Source organism: Canis lupus, chromosome 29, assembly GCF_011100685.1.
Source record: "Canis lupus familiaris isolate Mischka breed German Shepherd chromosome 29, alternate assembly UU_Cfam_GSD_1.0, whole genome shotgun sequence".
In the NCBI taxonomy this organism is placed as follows: domain Eukaryota; kingdom Metazoa; phylum Chordata; class Mammalia; order Carnivora; family Canidae; genus Canis; species Canis lupus.
The window spans coordinates 36,697,861-36,717,696 of NC_049250.1; the positions used below are offsets into that span (position 1 = coordinate 36,697,861).

Consider the following 19,836-nt stretch of genomic DNA (forward strand, 5'->3'; position numbering starts at 1 on the left):
CATGTAGAGACTTAGCCTACTAGGCTGCCCTGGGCTGTTACATGACAGAGAAATAGACATTTATCTCATTTAAGCCATTGTATATTTGGGGCTCTTTCTGATGGCAGTTTAACTTTTACCTTAAAAGCCAGGACTGAGTTGTTTGGGCCTTAATATTTTAAAATCCAGAGATGAAAAAAATAAAAATAAAAAAAAATAATAAAATCCAGAGATGTAGATGGAATTTGACCTACTAGAGTCTTTAGCTATGAACTAGACCACAGAGGTATAGATACGATTGTTTCTTAGATAAATGAATAGCATAATTTCTAATATTAAAAAAATGTGACAACTATGGGCATAATATTAATATGTTCCAAGAAAGGTAGGAGGGACAGAAGGCTCTGTTTATGCACGTATGTACAAGAAAAGCTAAATAAACTTATACTCACTCTAATTCTGTTTATTTGTACCAATTAGTTTTCAGTCACATTAGGAAAAGATGAACTGAGAAAATTCTTCTGGGTGTTCTAGGCAGAGAGCAAATAGCAGGCGTAAGGTTAGTAAGCCACCGATGAACTCAGCATCAGGAAGAACCATGTACCTGGCACACTGGGGAGGAGAATCACAGGAAGTGAGCTGAGGCAGATTGGCAGGTCCTTGTAAGTCAAGATAAGAAATAGGGACTTGACTTTAGGCATGATGGAAGCCATTAGAAAATTTTAAGCAGCTCAGTAGCAAATGAAGGGATCTGTCTTTTAAAAATATCATTCTAGAAAATGGATGCAAGGGAAGAAACAGGGAAACTGATTAGGAGATATTGTAATAACCCAGGCCGGTAACCATTGGACAGTGGTTTAGATCTTTTGGACAATGTGGGGATATTGAGCAGAGCAAGCCCCTTTATTAGCAGCAAAGTAATAAATAATATTTAGTTGAAGCGAAAGAATTCGACAAATACCAAAGATGTCTGTCTGGCACTCATTAGCCAGAACATTCCTTCACTCTCAAGCTCCAGGATTGCTGCTGGCTGCTCCCAACATGCCTTTGTTCCCAGGGAGTGAAATGTCTTGGCTCAGCTCAAAAACCGTGAACGGGGGCTCTCAACCACAGCTGCTTGCTTCTGGGAACATGATCAGCAAAATGGATGTCTAGATTTTCAGTTAATCAAGTGAAATACCAGCTAGCCTTTTGGTTTAGTACTTCCAAAGTCAGTTGCTGCCAAGTCCAGTCAATACTGTGAGCTGTTCAAGAGGCTTCTACAGCTGCTTGGTCCTAGAGAGACTTGTGGTGGTGGAGCTATTGACAGCTCACAGATGGAAGAGCTTTCAATGTTAGTTGGTCCAATGTGCTGGAAATAACAAAATTGGCAAGAAACAGGTGACTTCCGATTGGCACAGAGATGAGGTACCAGGAAACTGGCACAGATGAATCTAACCTAAAGAAACATCCTAAAATGTATAGTAGGTTGTTTCTTTTTCCTTGCTCAGCTAGTTTCCTTGCTCTAAGCTTGATATCTGATGCAGCCTTGACTGACTCCTTTAGATGCAGGAGCCGTTCCTGTTGTGGGTGCTCCAGGAGCACCAGAGGTAAACAGGTAGCAACCTAGAGAACTCCCAACCATGATTCTGAAACAGATACCACCCACCCACCACTGAGAAACCAATTCAAACAGCCTCAATCTGAGGAAAAAATAGTCTTGTATCTGTGTTCAGGCATTCTCTCAAATGACACACGATGTACACCTACTTCAGAAATTTCAGTTTTTCAGGGTTTTTTTTCTCCCTGTGTGTGTATGTGTTTGGCAACAGCCCAGACCCTGACACTATACAAATTATGAAATAGCGTTACCATCATCTTATAAAATACAATATATTTAGCAGTTAGATAAAATACAATATATTTAGCAGTTAGCAAAGAAATGTATTTGAAGGTTGCATGTAAATTTTTTAGAATATTGTATGTAACTTTGGACCTTACAATTGAGTTAGGATATAAAAGCTTGAATAATTATTCAGAGTCAAAAAAAAAAAAAAAAAAGGAAGAGCCAAGGAAGTATATAACTTATTGACACACAGATATGAAAATAAAACTCAAATTGGTTTCCTAAGTCTGATTAAAAAAAAAAAAACAAATAGTAGTCTCCATATAATCTGAAGGATCTTTTTTTTTTTTTTAAATAGTTAGTAAGCGGCCTTCTACAGTGTACCACAAACTCCTGAAGGAAGAAATGAGCAATTATCTCTATTCATGAAAGGCTCATTGAGAGAACATAATCATGGGGACAAATTTAGGATAAATGCAAAGTATTTCTTGCCCATGGAAATTGTCAGAGACTAGAATCCCAGGGGCTTATGTGGGATCTTCCCCTTGACTATATAAAGGGGGAGACAGAAGACAAGCAGTTACCTCCTGAGTATCTTTCATTCTTAAATTGTGGCTCATCTGTGTCAGATGGACTCTAAATGTCATCATCACCTGGAAAATTTGTGTGATGAGCTAGGTTTTGCCATTATCCAAATAACCACTGTATGATGGAAGTAGGATCTCCATGGTAGGACAGTTGTCCCTTAAGTAGAGAAGGTAAAATACAGAAGGAGGAAAGCATCTTGAAAGCAAGCAAGAATGAAAAAGTTCCTGCCATCCTCAAAACAGACACTCATCAAAAGAAGTCTCCTGTAATTGTATTTCAATATTTATCTTTTAATATGGGGCTTATGATGGGGTTACATCCTGATAAACTCATCATAAGTTGAAAATCCCATAAGTCAAAAACATATTTAATATGCCAAACCTACCAGACATCATGGCGCAACTTAGCCCACCTTGAATGTGCTCCGAACGCTTACATTAGCCTACAGCTGGGCAAATTGTCTAACACGAAGCCTATTTATCATAAAGGGTTACAAATCTCATGTCACTTATTGAGTATAGAACTGAAGTTGAAAAAAGTTCCGTATGGGTACAGAATGCTTGTAAGTATATCAGTTGTTTACCCTTGTGATCACCTGGCTGATGAGAAACTGCAGCTGGACTTGCTAATTTAAAATTCAAAGTACAGTTTCTACTTAATGGGTATGGCTTTTCCACCATGGTAAAGTAAAAAAAAAAAAAAAAAATCGGGATCCCTGGGTGGCGCAGCGGTTTGGCGCCTGCCTTTGGCCCAGGGCGCGATCCTGGAGACCTGGGATCGAATCCCACGTCGGGCTCCTGGTGCATGGAGCCTGCTTCTCCCTCTGCCTGTGTCTCTGCCTCTCTCTCTCTCTGTGTGACTATCATAAATAAATAAAAATAAAAAAAATCATTAAATTGAAAGATTATAAGTTGGAAGCTGTCTATAATAATAAGTTTAAGTAAGAATGACACTGTAGAGAAAACATCAGGTAAAGTATACTTTAATCTTTATACTTAGCCCAAAGTATACTTTGTACTTAGGCTTAAAGTACAGCTCACATTCTTTTATAGGAGTTTGTTAAATCTTGTGATATAGGAACACAGTTGTGAGTTGGGTAATTATCACTTATTCCGAAGCTCTTTTGCTTGATACATCTCATTAACTCTGCTAGTAAAGTATTCAAATGAGAACATGTTTGTGTTGAATATTTTTAAATGGACAGTACGGTATGGGGGTTGAGTTTGATAAAGTAGAAAACATTAAAAGTTGAGGCTCAGACTTATTGTGAGAATGAAAGCACTTTGTGTTTCTGATTTTGTTAAAAGGGGAGAAGATCTTGGTCAAATTGAAATAATATTTTAGAACTCTGAATGTTTGGAGGCAATAACCTCAACAAATCATGTTTGTACTTTCAGTGGAATATCTTATTATGAAATTCCATAACTCAAATACATAGTAAAATGAATAAACCAGAAGTCGCGGTACTCTAAATAGTTGTAAGAATACTTTCCTCATAGAGACCTAAGCCAATGTTATCTAAGAAACTTACACTTCTGCATTCTTCCAAAATGTACTCAAAACAGTCTCGAATCTATGCCATGCCTCCAGTCATACTCCATGCCTTTTAGGTAATAATTCTTGATTTTTCCCCTTGTTATTTCCAGGGCTTTTTGTTATTGTTATTTGCTGCACTCTTGGTGAAGAACATTCTGGAATATTACAACCATTTAGGAAAAATAACCTTCTAATGGAGAACACAACAACAAACCAAACAAAAAGAAATCCCACATAATTTCAGATGATAAAACAGAAAAGTATTCTGGTAATAGAAGATGGAGACTTGACTTTACCTCACAGACCTTCATTTTATGCTTGGAACCTATCCCTCACCCTGACACCTTTACTACCATGAATATATGGTAAAAAACACCTTCCTAAAATAGAGAAGTTCAAGATTCAGGCACTTCACAGGATAAATTGCCCTGGAAAAGTTAAAATGTGCTTGCTTTTATGAAGGATAAAATTGAAATTTTGCAAATTATTATTTTCTTAAAGAAAATAGTTGCTTTACCCTCATCAAATCTACTTTATTATATACCTAGAGTCTTTCAAAAATACAGATTGTGTTCCAGCCCTAATGGATCAGAATTGGGGTGAGGGAGGAGGAATGTTGTTGCCAAGCTGTATTTTTTTATATTCAAGTATAACTGAGGTACAAGATTATTTTAGTTTCAACTCTACAGTACAGTATGATCCAACACCTCTGTACTTGACTCAGTGTTCGTTCATGGTGCATATACTATTAATCCCCTTCCCCTATTCTCTGCCCCCCCCCACCTTTCCCCTAGCAACTGCGCTCTCTATATTTGAGTCTTTTTTGTTTGTTTTGTTTCTTAAATTCCACATATGAGTAAAATCATACAGTATTTGTCTTTCCCTGACTTATTTCACGTACCCTTATACCCTCTAGATCCAACCATTTTGTTGTAATTGGCAAAATTTCATTCTTTCCTAATGGTTGGAGAAATATTCTAATATTAAAGAAGATGTGACATATATAGATTACTAGATCACATGGTAATTCTATTTTGAATTTTTTGAGGAACCTCCATACTGTTTTCCAGAGTGGCTGCACCAGTTTGCATTCCCATCAGCAAGCAGTGCACAAGGGTTCCTTTTTCTTCCACATCCTTGCCAACACTTACCTCTTTTGGCCATCTATACGTGGCCAAAAATATCTATTCATGTCCTCTGCCCATTTTGAATTAGATGATGATGATGATGATGATGATGATGATGATGATTATGATTATTATTATTATGTGTCTGGGTGGTTCAGTCAGTTAAGTATCTGACCTCGGCTAAGGTCATGATCTTGGGGTCCTGGGATCAAGCCTCATGTCAAGCTGCCTGCTCAGCAGAGAGTCCGCTTCTCCCTCTCCCTCTGTCTCTCCCCCTTTCTTGGTGCTTGCTCACTTGCTCTCTCAAATAAATAAATAAATAAATAAATAAATAAATAAATAAATAATTATTATTTTGATGTTGAATTGTATATTTTGGATATTAATCCTTTATCCAATATATCATTTGCAAATATCTTCTATTCAGTAGGTTGCATTTTTATTTTGCTGATGGTTTCCTTCCCTGTACAAAAGCTTTTTATTTTGGTGTAGTCCCAATAGTTTAATTTTGCTTTTATTTCCCTTGCCTCAGGAGACTATCTAGAATAACGTTTCTCTGGCCTATGTCAAAGAACTTATTATATTTTCTTCTAGGAATTTTATGGCTTTAGATCTCATATTTAGGTTTTTAATCCATTTTGAGTTTAATGCATTTTGTGTATGGTGTGAGGAAGTGGTCTACTTTCATTCCTTTGCATGTTGTTGTGCAGTTTTTCCCAACGTCATTTGTTGAAGAGGTCTTTTTCTCATGATATATTCTTGGCTGCTTCATCAAAGACTAATTGTATAATCATGGACTTATTTCTGGGTTCTCTATTATGTTCCATTGATCTTTTTTGTTGTGTGGGTACCACTGTTTTGATTAGTACAGCTTTGTAGTATATCTTAAAATCTGAGATTGTGATACCTCCAGTTTTGTTCTTCTTTTTCAAGATTGTTGTGACTATTTGGTTTTTTTCTGTGGTTCCATACAAGTTTTAGGATTATTCTAGAAGTTCTGTGAAAAATACTGTTGGTATTTTGATAAGGGTAGCATTAAATCTGTAGATTGCTTTGGGGAGTATGGCCATCTTTAACAATATTGGTTTTCCCAATCCATGAGCATGGAATATCTTTCCATTTGCTTGTGTCATCCTCAATTTCTTTCATCAGTGTTGTATAGTTTTCAGAGTACAGGTCTTTCCTTGCTTAAGTTTATTCCTGGGTATTTTATTCATTTTTGTATAATTGTAAATCAGACTGTTTTCTTAATTTCTCTTCTGTCACTTTATTATTAGTGTAGAAATTCATCAGATTTCTGTATATTGATTTTGTATCCTGCAACTTTACTGAATCCTTATCAATTCTAGTATTTTTTTGGTGGAGTTTTAGGGTATCCTAAATATAATATCATGTGATCTATAAATAGTGGAAGTTTTACTTGTTTTACTTCTTTATACCAATTTGTATGCATCGTTTCTTTTCTTGTCTGATTTCTGTGGTTAGGACTTCCAGTACTATGATGAATAAAAGTTATGAGAGTGGACATCTTTGTCTTATTCCTGATCTTAAGTGAAAAGTTCTCAGTTTTTCACTATTGAGTATGATGTTGGTTTTTCATGTATAGCATTGATTATGTTGAAGTTTGTTCTCTTTAAACCTACTCTTTTGAGGGTAATTATCATGAATGGATATTGTACTTTGTCAAATGCTTTCTCTGCTTCTATTGAGATGATCACATGGGGGTTTTATACTCTTGTTAATGTGATGTACTACAGTGATTGATTTATGATATCAAACCGCTTCTCCTGCATCCTTGGAACAAATCCCACTTGATCATGATGAATGATTTTTTATTTTAAAGATTTTTATTTTATTTTATTCATGAGAGACACAGAGAGAGGGAGATAGAGGCAGAGACACAGGCAGAGGGAGAAGCAGGCTCCACGCAGAGAGCCTGACGTGTGACTCGATCCCAGGTCTCCAGGATCACGCCCTGGGCTAAAGGCGGTGCTAAACCACTGAGCCACCAGGCTGCCTGATGAATGCTTTTTAAAATGTATTTGTTGGATTTGGTTTGCTTATATTTTGTTGAGGATTTTTGCATCTGTGTTCATCAGAGATATTGGCCTATGGTTATCTTTTTCTGTAATGTCTTTGTCTGGTTTTGGTATCAGGGTAATGCTGGCCTCATAGAATAAATTTGGAAGCTTTCTTTCCTCTTCTGTTGTTTGAGATAGTTTCAGAAGAGTAGGTATTAACACGTCTCTAAACGTTTGGTAGAATTCACCTGTGAAGCCATCTGGTCCTGGACTTTGGTTCATTTGAATTTGTGTTGCATTTTTTTTTTTGCTGTTGTTGTTGTGGGGCTTTTTTGCTAATTCAATCTCATTGCTGTAGGAGAAGACAGGGCCAGACACAGATGTTAGCAAGCTAGCTGTAAAGTGCTCTTGCTGGTTCTGGAAGTGTCCTGCTCTCTAGGCTGGGGAGGGGCATGGACGGCACCTTCCAGCTCTCTTGTTCTTGGACAAATCTCCTAAAGATCTCTGTCCTTCCAGTGAGCTTGATTCTGAGATCAGTAAGTAAATCTCCTTCCTGTATATCCCAGGTGCTTTTCAAACTGCTACTTGTGTGCAGTATCTTGGAGATATTATTTGTTATGCTGTCTCTGTAAGAGCATGGACCCAGTTTCCTAACACCCTCTTGGCTCTCCCAGAGCTAGGCTCACTGATTTTTAAAGTACCCAGAGTTAAGCCCCGCTGGTTGTATAGAGTTGTGAAGTTAAGCCCCGCTGGTGTGCAAAGCCAAATGTTTTGGGGACTTGCCTTCCCACAGCAGGTCTCCTGGATCTGGGGTTCCTGGTATGGGGTCTCTTCCCCTCCCTTCTCTGTGCTTGTGGTATCCCTCTGAGCTTCTGGTTAGTCTCACTGGGAGTTGTTTACCAACTGCATCTCCACCCCTCCTACCCTTTTTGATGTGGTTTCTTCTCTGCAATTAACTTTGGAGAGTCTGCTCTGCCAGTCTTTGGGTCATTTTCTAGGTTGGTTGCACTGACGTGGCTGTTACCTAAGGTGTATCTGTGGGACAAGATGAGCTAGGATCCTCATACTCTACCATCTTTCCCCAAAATATTTGTTTTTTTGCTATTTGTAATATTGATTTCAACTGTTCTGTTGAGGTGGGGGTTCAAAGGGGTTTTGGGGAGAAAGGTTTTTATGTCTTATTTAAGCCCTTTCATCCCAGAAATAAGGAGAACCAAAGCTTGGAAGGCAGCTTAGGGAGGTAGACTGAGGGTGATATTTTGAAATATTTAATGTTTTCTCTCTTGTTTACACTGAAGCCCCTTTGCCGTTAAAGCTGAACAGAATATCCATGACTTATTACCCTAAAGAACAGAGACCAAGGTACATAAAGAAGCAAAGGAATCCATTGAGTTTATAAATGGATTTTGAAATAACTCAGTATAAATAGTAGTTTTGAAAGCCTTATTTTTAAGTGCAAGACCCGGTTGCCTACAGTTTCAAACTTCAAAAGTTTCTTTTTATTATCAGGGATTTAGAAAATGAAATTTTAGGCATATGTTTGTTTGATGAAAGTAGATTGACTCTAAGATTAAATTTACAACTGTGCGGAAATGGAAGCTTTTGAGTGAAGTTCAGTTATAGACCAAAAAGAAAAAAAAGGGACATTTCTGCACAGTAATGCCAGTGACTAAGTGTTGACGGGCACAGATCAAAATTATAAAGGAAAGAACAGCATGGAGCAATGTGGCCTCCTCCTCCATTTGATGTCATTTAATGCAGTGGAGGACAGTGATCCCGAAACTAACAGCAAAACAAATAAAGCAGACAGCAAAATTATTTCTGGAACTAAATGACACGAGAGATGCATATAGAAGACAAACAGCTCCCTTCCTTTCTTTCCTAAACCCTTTACCCAAGTCATCTATACTGAGGAATAGGAACCTTGAAAAGAGGAAGAAAGTCGGGGGTCTTGCTAGTCTAGCAATTAGGGCTGTTAGGTCAACACATTTGGATTTAGAAGGTATGGAAAGGAATGGAATGCTTATTTGTTTCTTAACAAATTCATTAAGAGAGGTTTAACACATGCAAAAAAAATTAACTACTTCACTGTAATATCATTTGTTTTTATCAAAGATAATGTTGATGTTTTAGTGAACATATCAACATTTCTTATTCTAAGATGAACAGTATGCACACACTTTTCTTTACATTTTTGCATTTATTGAATATAGACTCTCACATATCTCACATATCTTGCTATCCCCACTGCATAATTAAGGATTCTCAAAGTTCTTACATTCTTTTATTTCAAAATGGTATGTAATATTCTGTTATGTTTATGTGCCATAATTTGTTAGAATCATGACCTAGTGAGAGACCTACTGTTTTTCTTTTTTGCTGGGGAGCAGAGGTGAATGAATCCAGTTTAGAGCCGGTATATATAATCTTTTGCTTCTATGTATTTCCTTAAGTTTATTTTGCTTTGAACTTGAACTGACTGGGGTTGCAGGTGGTTGGCTTACTTCCATTCTCAACATTCAGTTGACTATGAAAGAACAGTTGACTTTCTAAAATGAAAACAAAACTTTGATTCTCCATTTGAACAATAACAGAATTCTCTTTAGCCAATAAACAAACAGAAAGAACCAAATTTGAGAATAGAGCTGCACCAATATATTTCTGTTGTTTGTTTAAACAAACAATGCCAGGATACTTTTAGATTTTTTTTTTAAGTTGTAAAAATAGTACAAAATTCCCATATACCCAGCATTCAGTTTCCCCTGTTGTTAACATCTTATGCTGGTATAGCACTCACAACTAATGAACAAATGATGACACACCATTATTAACTAAAGTCCATACTTTATTCACATTTCCTTCCTTTTAGGGTATTTATTTGAACTATTGTTAGAGCTTGCTTTATACAAAAGGTATTTTAATTGTATGAAAAAATGGTTTACAAAAGCCAAATCATACTACTACAAATGGATGCTCTGAATTAGCCTAGAAGTCACAAGGGGGAAAAGAGCTTATTAAAAATCTTCTCTAACTTACCAAACAGGTATACCTAGGCAGGAGTCTTGTGGCTGGAAAAGAAGAAAGCTCTAATTCTTCACTCTCACCCTTCTTCCATTGGTTCCAAGGCAGGGCATTGCAACAGATGGTTATTTTCTGTTGGCACACCGTGAGGGGCAAGGGTAGGCACATGATGACAGCTTTTATTTTTTTTTATTTTATTTTTTTTATTTTTATTTTATTTTATTTTTATTTATGATAGTCACAGAGAGAGAGAGAGGCACAGAGACACAGGCAGAGGGAGAAGGCTCCATGCACCGGAAGCCCGATGTGGGATTCGATCCCGGGTCTCCAGGATCGCGCCCTGGGCCAAAGGCAGGCGCCAAACCGCTGCGCCACCCAGGGATCCCATGATGACAGCTTTTAAATGCTGGTAAGTCCCTTGAATTTCCACTGCATGCCCAAAGGATTGAGTAGGATCATACCACATCGCTGGTGAAAGCAAGCTCTGCATACATGAGAAACTTCTTTTTTTTTTTTTTTTTAAGATTTTATTTATTCATTCATGAGAAACAAAGACAGAGAGAGGCAGAGGGAGAAGCAGGCTCCATGCAGGGAGCCCGATGTGGGACTCGATCTCAGGACCCCAGGATCGTACCCTGGGCCAAAGGCAGGCGCCCAACCGCTGAGCCACCCAGCTACCCCCCTACATGAGAGACTTCTAATGACTTGGCAGATCCTCTCAAGTACTAAAGATTTTCCTTATCTCACTTTAACCCCAAACCTTAGGCACATGGTTCTTTCTATCAGAACAGGCCCTGCTTCTTAGAAGGACATGCTTCTATCATATCTGAAGTATGGCTGTATTTTCTCTTTGCTTAATTACTCATAAGATTCAATCAGAGAAGCAGGTGGAACTCAGCTGTTTTCCCTTACTCTGAAAGCATAAAAAATTTCTGAGCATAAAAAATTAAAACAGTATTGTCTCTAGTTCATGCTAAGCAGTATAATGCTATCTCTAAGCCATCACAAACAGTTGGCATGGCCCCATAATAGGCTGAAGGGTTTTACATAGATTATCTTATGTTAAAAAAAAAAAAAAAGATTATCTTATGTTATCATCACAACAGCCCTTGGGATCTATTACTATGCCCATTTTGCAGATGAGGAAACTGACACACAGAATGTTAATATGTGACTCTGCAGAGTCAGTCACACATTTAGTAAATGGCAGTTAGGATTTAAACCCCAAGCCTTTGGTTTTAATCATGTTGCTATAAGTTTTACCCCTAGTTTTAGGGGTATAGTAAAGTCAACAAATATTTCATAAATGAGTTAGTGAATGAGTAATAAATGGATGGAACATTTCACAGGTGGTGAATCCTTGAGTGAGATGTCTTACATGAGTCAAGCTTAGGAACTATTTACTTTATCCTCATCTTTACCTTGGCTCACTTATTCAGGATAGCTTCCTGAAGAAATGCGAGTGTTATTTTTGTGTGATTTTGAGTTTTGAATAGGAATAATAAGACTGACCTAAAAGATATAAAAGAGGAAATGATTCTGTATATAAAGAGCAACATGAAAAAGTTATAGTGAAGGAAAAAAAAAGAGAGAAAAATAGTGCTAAACATTTCTTTTTTTTTTTTTTTTTTTTTTTTTTTTAACATTTCTTTTTTTTAAAGATTTTATTTATTTATTCATGAGAGACACACACACAGAGAGAGAGAGAGAGAGGCAGAGACACAGGCTGAGGGAGAAACAGGCTCCATGCAGGGAGCCCAATGTGGGACTTGATCCCGGGTCTCCAGGATCACAACCTGGGTATGAAGGCAGGCACCAAACTGCTGAGCTACCCAGGGACCCCCTAAACATTCCTTTGAATTCGGGGTGTCACATGGGAATGGAAGGAGATTGGAGATCTGTGGTCTGGATAGGTAATTTGAATGTATGCAAAAAGCAATAATGAATCATCTAAACTCAGAGAAGGGATGATATAGTCCTTGTTTCTCTTACTTGGCTGCAGCCTTCTATACTGATCAGGATGTAGAGAGAGACCAAAGGCAGGAAGTAGGAAACAGGAGGCTCCGTTCATCTGCAGCCTAGATAAATGATTGGCCTTAGACACAATGCGGAAGTATTTGAGGAGCAATTGGGGGGAATGGTGGAGGAAGAAGACATCCTCCTTATTAGAAAGTCATTTTGAATATGGAAAGGATATAGTGTAATACATTTCTCTTCCCAACTTCTAAGATTCTTATTTTTATTTTCTTCCTTTCATTTTAAGTCAGAATTCAAATTAATTTTTTCCCCAGTAAATATGAGACCTAAGAAATTTTATTTTATTTTATTTTTTTAAAATTCTCATTTATTTATGATAGGCACACAGTGAGAGAGAGAGAGAGAGGCAGAGACATAGGCAGAGGGAGAAGCAGGCAGGGAGCCGACATGGGATTCCATCCCGGGTCTCCAGGATCGCGCCCTGGGCCAAAGGCAGGCGCTAAACCGCTGCGCCACCCAGGGATCCCAAGACCTAAGAAATTTTAAACTTGACTGTTGTTAAGTCTAAATTATGTCATCCAGGGAATAGTAACATAGAAAATCTAAAACCATATTTCTTTTAAACTTTAGAATTGCATTTGGTAGTTTAGAGTGCATGAGAACAGACAATTTCTAATTTCATTTTGCTAAAATTATAGTAAAGAAGGTTTACATTCTCACAAAACAGACAATCAAGAAATATATTGCCCGAGGAGGAATTTCAGAAATATTGAGTTTTCAGGAAGAAATGAAGTAGAAATTTAAAACTTTCCCTGAAAAAGAAACCTAAGGAATTAAGTGCCTAACTATTATATAAATGCAAAATAATTTTTAAAAATATTTAGAAGCCCCATATCATTAACAGGTACTTTCCAAATACAAATTCTACTAGATAACTCTGACTCCAGAAAATAAGCACAAAAGATGTAAAATGACAGAGGTTAAAATTGTGTAGTATTAAGCAGTACTTGTAAAATCATTGCAGTAGAAGTATGGAGATAACAATATCTCAAGAGACTGATGGTAAATACAAGGAAAAAATCTAAGTGACCTAACCCTAAATTTCTAACATAGGTCACCTGTTACCCTCAGCTGACTATTCACTATACACGCTTCTCTCAACTTAGGAGATTTTGACAATGGACATGCATTATTTAGAAAAAAATAAAATAAAAATAATAAATACAGAGTTGTTTGCTTGAGAACATGTCCCTAAATTACGATGGCTTATCTGAGGTATGTAAATATTGAATGACTAGTTAGGGAATTGGTTTGAACACCCTAAAATACTGTATGATATTTTATTAAGGACTCAGGTGTTCTTCCCCCTGAAGAAAAATCATATTGAAAAATTGAATGGAAGAATGGCACCATCCCCTTTTTGAACAATATCATTCTCAAGCTGCTAATAAGGCCTTCAGTCAGCACTCATCTTGTAGCCTGCTTTCCTTACACACAAAAACAACTCTGGAATTTTCTGTGGGGAACACCAACAGGGGAGAGAGTTCAAACACATAGCACAGAGCAAAACTTCTTTAAAACCCTCTTTGAATATTTTTCTTTCTCCAGGGTTCCATGCTTCATGGAAGCTCTCCTATATCTCTTCTCTTTCTTCCAGAAGAATCCTTTAAGCGTTTCCCGTAAAGTGCTACTCTTCCCTTTCTTTCCTATACAAAATTCCAAATGTGCTGACATGTCACAATTAGCTAGACAAAAGCAAAACAAAACAGCACCAAGCCAAATCCACACCCATCTATTAGCCCTCTAAGTGGCTCAATTTATCACATTATGTAATATATAAATAATAAACTAGCCAAAAGTAAGGTTCTTTTTCAAATGCAAGGGGCAAAATAAAGCATTCCCCTTCCTCATCCCATTCATATGCTCTAACTGCTGTTCCTTTCCTAGTGACATTCATTTCATTCTTGTGAATCACCCAGAAGGTCACATACCAGTCCATCTGTAATATTTTTTCATATGGAAAATATTAAGCCACCAGACGAGTCTCCAGAAGAAGCATTTTTTAACAGATGCTATGAAAAAAAATGAGACCCTAAATTTATGTCAGAGGTCTAAGCACTAGTCTAAGAGAAGATGTGTGTGCACATGCCAGCCTTTTAAAAATTATCATTATTTTAAATGTTCACTTAGCTGGTGATGAGATACTTCAACAATAGCTGTTAATAGAGTCAAAGAGCCTGCTTTGGAGATGGTGGTAGTGAATAGAGGTTTGGGAAATGAGGGGAAAGGAAGCCATCTAGTTTCATGGTAGGGCCAGCAGATTTGATGTGCCAGGCACTAGTGCAATATCGTGCAAAGTCCTTAAGAGCCTGTGTGTGTGTGTGTGTGTAAGGAGAAGGTTCAGCTGTCAACCTCTCTGCCATCCCATTGAGCATTTACATTCTTAGGAGATGACCATCAGAGGTGTAACAAAAACATAAGTCCTATCACATGCAAAATAAAGAATTCAAATGTGATTAGTGGATATGTTAAGATAGGAAGGGTTATTTTCGGCATGGTTTTGGTTTGGATTTTGTTGTTTTTGCTTCAATGAAGACAAATGAATGATGAAATAATATAGTATACCTTACTTAGAAGTTATTACAGACGCGGGGCGCCTGGGTGGCTCAGTTGGTTGAGCATCTGACTCTGGATTTTGGCTCAGATCTCAGGGTCATGGGATTGAGCACTGCGTTGGGCTCCACACTCAGCAGGAAGTATGCTTGAGATTCTCTCTCTTTTCCTCTGCCCTTCCTCCAATTTGCTCACTCTCTCTCTCTCTCTCTCTCAAAAAAAAAGAAAAAAAGTTATTATAGAATCTTTTTTGCCCTAATGGGTTAAGATTTGGTTCCTGTGATGAGACCCAGTTCCTTTTTTTTTTAATTTCTTTTTATTGAAGTTCAATTTGCCAACATACAGCATAACACCCAGTGCTCATCCCATCAAGTGCCCCCCCTCAGTGCCCGTCACCCAGTCACCCCCACCCCTGCTCACCTCCCTTTCCACCACCCCTAGTTCGTTTCCCAGAGTTAGGAGTCTCTCATGTTCTGTCTCCCTTTCTGATATTTCCCACTCATTTTTTCTCCTTTCCCCTTTATTTCCTTTTCACTATTTTTTTATATTCCGCAAATGAATGAGACCATATAATGTTTGTCCTTCTCTGATTGACTTACTTCACTCAGCATAATACCCTCCAGTTCCATCCACGTTGAAGCAAATGGTGGGAGACCCGATTCCTACTAGACTGTAAGTACAATGAGGACAAGAACTAATCAGCCGTCTTTACTGCAGTGTCTCTAATGTCTGGCATGCAACAAATGCCATAATAAATATTTGTTGAATAATAATGACGTGAGGGTACATCATAGATCCAAATCATCTCTGATCTGAAGAACATTATGATGATGGTGATGATGATAATGATGGTGATAAATAATAGCTGTGATTTATTGAATTCCTTCTTTGTGCCGAGGCCTGCACTATAAATTTGTCCATGAATTTCACATTTCATTTATCCTAAGGAGTATGTCATCATGTTTTACAAATGAGAAAATTGAATTACAGAGTTAGAACGATACCCCACCCAGATCAGTCTGACATCGAGCCTGATTCTTTTACTGAATATCTTTAGACAAACACATTCTATACACACATTGTGAGCACAGAACTAAGTTGAGGATAATGGATTGAAAGTAGCATGGACTCTTGACTCTATGTTTAGAAAGAAAGAGGAGACTCGGGTGGCTGGAGCAGGCCTTGGGGGCCAGTGTTCATTTAGAGAAGTCTTGCATTGAGATAGTATACGATTGAAAATAATTATTTTACTTTCCATTTTAAAAATATTCTTTCTCTAGCATATTGATTGTCTTCCTCCTAGTTTTATTTTCATGGATGTATCTTAAAAGTGGGAATCAAGGATCCCCCGGGTGGCTCAGTGGTTTGGCACCTGCCTTCGGCCCAGGGCGTGATCCTGGAGTCCCAGGATCGAGTCCCACGTCCGGCTCCCTGCATGGAGCCTGCTTCTCCCTCTGCCTGTGTCTCTGCCTTTCTCTCTCTCTGTGTGTCTCTCATGAATAAATAAATAAAATCTTAAAAAAAAAAGTGAGGATCATTTTCTGAGGACAGTTTGAAGTGGGATACTTCAAAGTTAAAATCAAGTCCATATACTGACCATTGAAGTGTGTCTCCTGCTGTGCAAGATGCAGGGGCCAAGTTGAACTGCCCACATGGCCCCATGTTGTGCACTTTTGTAAATGCCCTGCAATCATGCCCTACAAGCGTGGTGGGTTCTCAGAACTACTGAGTCTCTGAACCACGCCTCATGGACTGCTGCAGATAAGTGGTGAGACTGTTCAGAGAGACTTGGAGCCTGTTGCCCTTTTTAACCACTGCAACTCCTCCACTAAATGTTTACTGAATTGGAGTAATGCCTACATTGTTATTTGAAAAACAAATTCTAAAAAAAAAAAAAAAAAAAAGAGAGAAAAAGAAAAAATAAGAAAAACAAATTCTGACTAAGAAATACATTCTTAAAGTTCTCCTCCTTCACAAGTTAGACTCAATCTAATCATTGAAACCTTTAGAGATAAAAAATGCCATTTTTATGGCAAAGGCTTTCAGTTAATTATTTGCCTTAAAACTTTTTTATCTTTTTGACATCTTAAGTTTTTTAATATGTAGTCAATCTGATGTTTTCTTCTGTGATTTCTTTCATAATTTTTATATGGAGAAAAGTCTCTTACCATCCAGGAGAAAATTTGAGTATTATTTTCCTTAGTTTTATATAGTTTCTTCTTCTTTTTTTTAAGATTTTATTTATTTATTCTTGAGAGACACAGAGAGAAGCAGAAACATAGAGGGATAAGCAGGTTCCTCACAGGGAGCCTGATGTGGGACTCGATCCCGGGACTCCAGGATCACACCCTGAGCCAAAGGCAGATGCTCAACCGCTGAGCCACCCAGGTGTCCCTAGTTTCTTCTTTTTTCTTTTAATTTTGACTCTTTTATCCACCTGGAAAATTTTTGGAATAGGATATATGGATGTATTTAGGAATAGGAATAGGATATTATGGATGTATTGTTTATTTTATAAACAAGCATTTGACTAATTTTTTGGTTAATTTATTCCATCCCTGTTAATGTAATTTTTTACATTAGGATTAGTTTTTATACAGTACCAATTATGGGGTTTCTGTCATTGTTTATTTTGTTCAGGGTAGAGGAGTATCAGCAATATCTGGCCTTGCACCTGACTCTTAGAAAATAGCTAGATATTCCAATTTATCTTATATTTCCCAGATGAATTTGAGTCATTTTTTATTGAAGTATAACTGATATACAATATCCTGTTCATACCAGATGTACATCACAATGACTTAATATTTTTATATTTTATAAAATGATCCCCATGAAAAGTCTAGTTACCATCTGTCACCAAAGTTATTATAATATTATTAATCATATTCTCAATGTTGTACATTATATCACCATAACTTATTTATTTTATAACTGGGAGTTTGTGCCTCTTAATCCCCTTCACCTATTTAGCCAACCCCCCAACCTCTCCCCTTTCTGATAGCCAACAGTTTGTTTCCAGTTCCAGTTTGAAGTCATTATCTTCAACCTCACACATATCTCCCACATTGTGTTTCAGAGTAATGATGAGTAGTTTGACAATTTCAGATAGCTGTAATCTTGTGAGGAAAGTCTAAAGCCGTATTTCAGTGTTTCTTAGGCCACTTTATCAGAATTACTCAATCCGCCCCTTTAGGTTGGGACCTAGAAATTTGCATTTCAAGCAAGCTTTCTGGGATTGAGAGCATCTGCTGTGGAAACATAGGTACATGTGAAGAGAATCCTGCACAGACTAGGCCTGAAGCAATAGGGTCTAAATAAAGGTGGTGATAGTGAGACAAGAACAGGCAGGTGTAACCTATTTCAAGGTGAGAGTTGATAGCATTTTTTTGAGCATTTATGTTACTGAGTTTCAATTTGGGAAATTGTTAGAGGATGTGCCACTGTAGAAATAGTGATTTGAAAAAGGATTTTTTTTTCCTTCTAGAGGAAAACAATTCATTTGTAAACATGTCAATGTAAACATGTCAAATTTGACATGACGTCAATATTTCGAATTACAAAATATCTTAAGTAAATAGACACATGTAATTTGGTTCAGGTGAGAAAGGGCTCTGAACAGAAGATGCACAGGGGTTAAAGCATGAGCTTTGGGAGTGATGAAGTGTCCACTGTTGCCACTTAAGGCTCCTTGAGCTTGAGCAGGTTATCTAATTTCTCTAATCCTCAATTTTGACACATGCTTTTAAGTGAGAGGTAGATATGATGGTTGTCTACAGAGAGAAGATGATTGTGAAGCTGTCAAACAGGATTACTTCTCCAATGGGGAAGGGGTGAGAAGGGGAAGCAGAGGACAAAGGACTGAGTCCTGAGAAGCCACTTCATTTAAGGATGGTAGGACGAAGAACTAGTAAACCAGCATAGGAGGTGGAGACAGTACAATTAGGTAGCAAAACCTCCAGGGTCTGCTATTCCATATCTTTCAGTCCCCTGTCAGACTCCGTTGGACACTGATGTCTATTACGTTTTTGTTAGCCACAGGACTCTTTCTTCAAATAGCATCTCTGGACGTTCTGGTATGTAAAGCAGACAAGGGGAGAAGCTCTGGCTGAAGTAGGGATGGTGGCAGGAACCCCAGGCACTTGTCTTCTTGCTTGGCTTCAGCAAGCTGAGCTCCCAGACATCTCCCTAGAAGCTTCAGCTTGAACACCAGGGTATGGGATAGTTGTAGCTGGGACAACTACACTCACTCTGTCCACGGAGCAGCAAGGTAAACTCGAGCATGCCTGAAAGCACAGGGGAAACCTGATCTTTGGTTTATAAAAGCAATTGACTGAGTACTGACCTGGCTTGAAGAAGACAAGGTTTGAAGTCAGCTTGTCTAAGCATGGAAGTGTTGGTGTTATCTACACTGTACTGTGACACACACACACACACACACACACACACACAGACACCCAGCATTCCAGAAATGAGTTCCCCTTAGTATATTCATATCTTTCTTGTTCTGAACCATTGTGGATACTTGTGTTATTTAAGTAAAAATGTCTATCATTCTTAGTTCGTTAGAAAGGTGATATTAAAGAAAGAAATACAAGGAGAACAGGTGATTTTAGAGAGGTGTGCAGGGAGTTCATGGGTGTTTATCTTTTATGACCCATTATATTTTGTTCCTTAAATCCGGAATCTGCCTAATGTATTTTTTAAACATCTGCTTTAAACATTAACCTTGATCATTACTTTTCCTCTGTCAGTCTACTAGTACTCCAGATTCCACTTAATAATGGGCAGCCTGGTGGCTCAGCGGTTTAGCACCACCTTCGGCCCAGGACATGATCCTGGAGACTCAGGATCGAGTCCCACGTCGGGCTCCCTGCAGGGAGCCTGCTTCTCGCTCTGCCTGTGTCTCTGCCTCTCTCTTGGTGTCTCTCATCTCATGAATGAATAAATAAAATGTTTAAAAAAAAATTCCACTTAATAAGCACTTTGCCCCGTGTTGAGAAAGATAACAATGCAAGCAATTAATTTCCTCTTGAAGACTGATTCTGGCTTTTATATTCTAGTCTTTTGGAAACTAAAATTAGACCACAAATTACTTTAATGAAGAACACAAAATTCTGCTAGGCGATAGCAACTTCCTGTAATTTTC

The 19,836-nt window shown here is 37.8% G+C and overlaps 1 long non-coding RNA gene across 5 annotated transcripts in view; it reads left to right on the top strand.

Annotated features, from left to right (window-relative positions):
- Positions 1-19,836, top strand: part of LOC111093158 — a 56,970-nt gene that overhangs the window by 24,260 nt on the left and 12,874 nt on the right. The window contains exons 4-5 of one of the 5 annotated variants that reach the window (XR_005381218.1): positions 10,336-10,506; positions 15,296-15,359. The exons of 2 other annotated variants lie outside the window; for them this stretch is intronic. This is a non-coding gene — a long non-coding RNA (uncharacterized LOC111093158). Of the gene's footprint in view, positions 1-4,038; positions 4,862-10,335; positions 10,507-15,295; positions 15,360-19,836 lie in introns of those variants that run through there. 2 more of the 5 variants (XR_005381219.1, XR_005381216.1) reach the window with 2 other exon arrangements.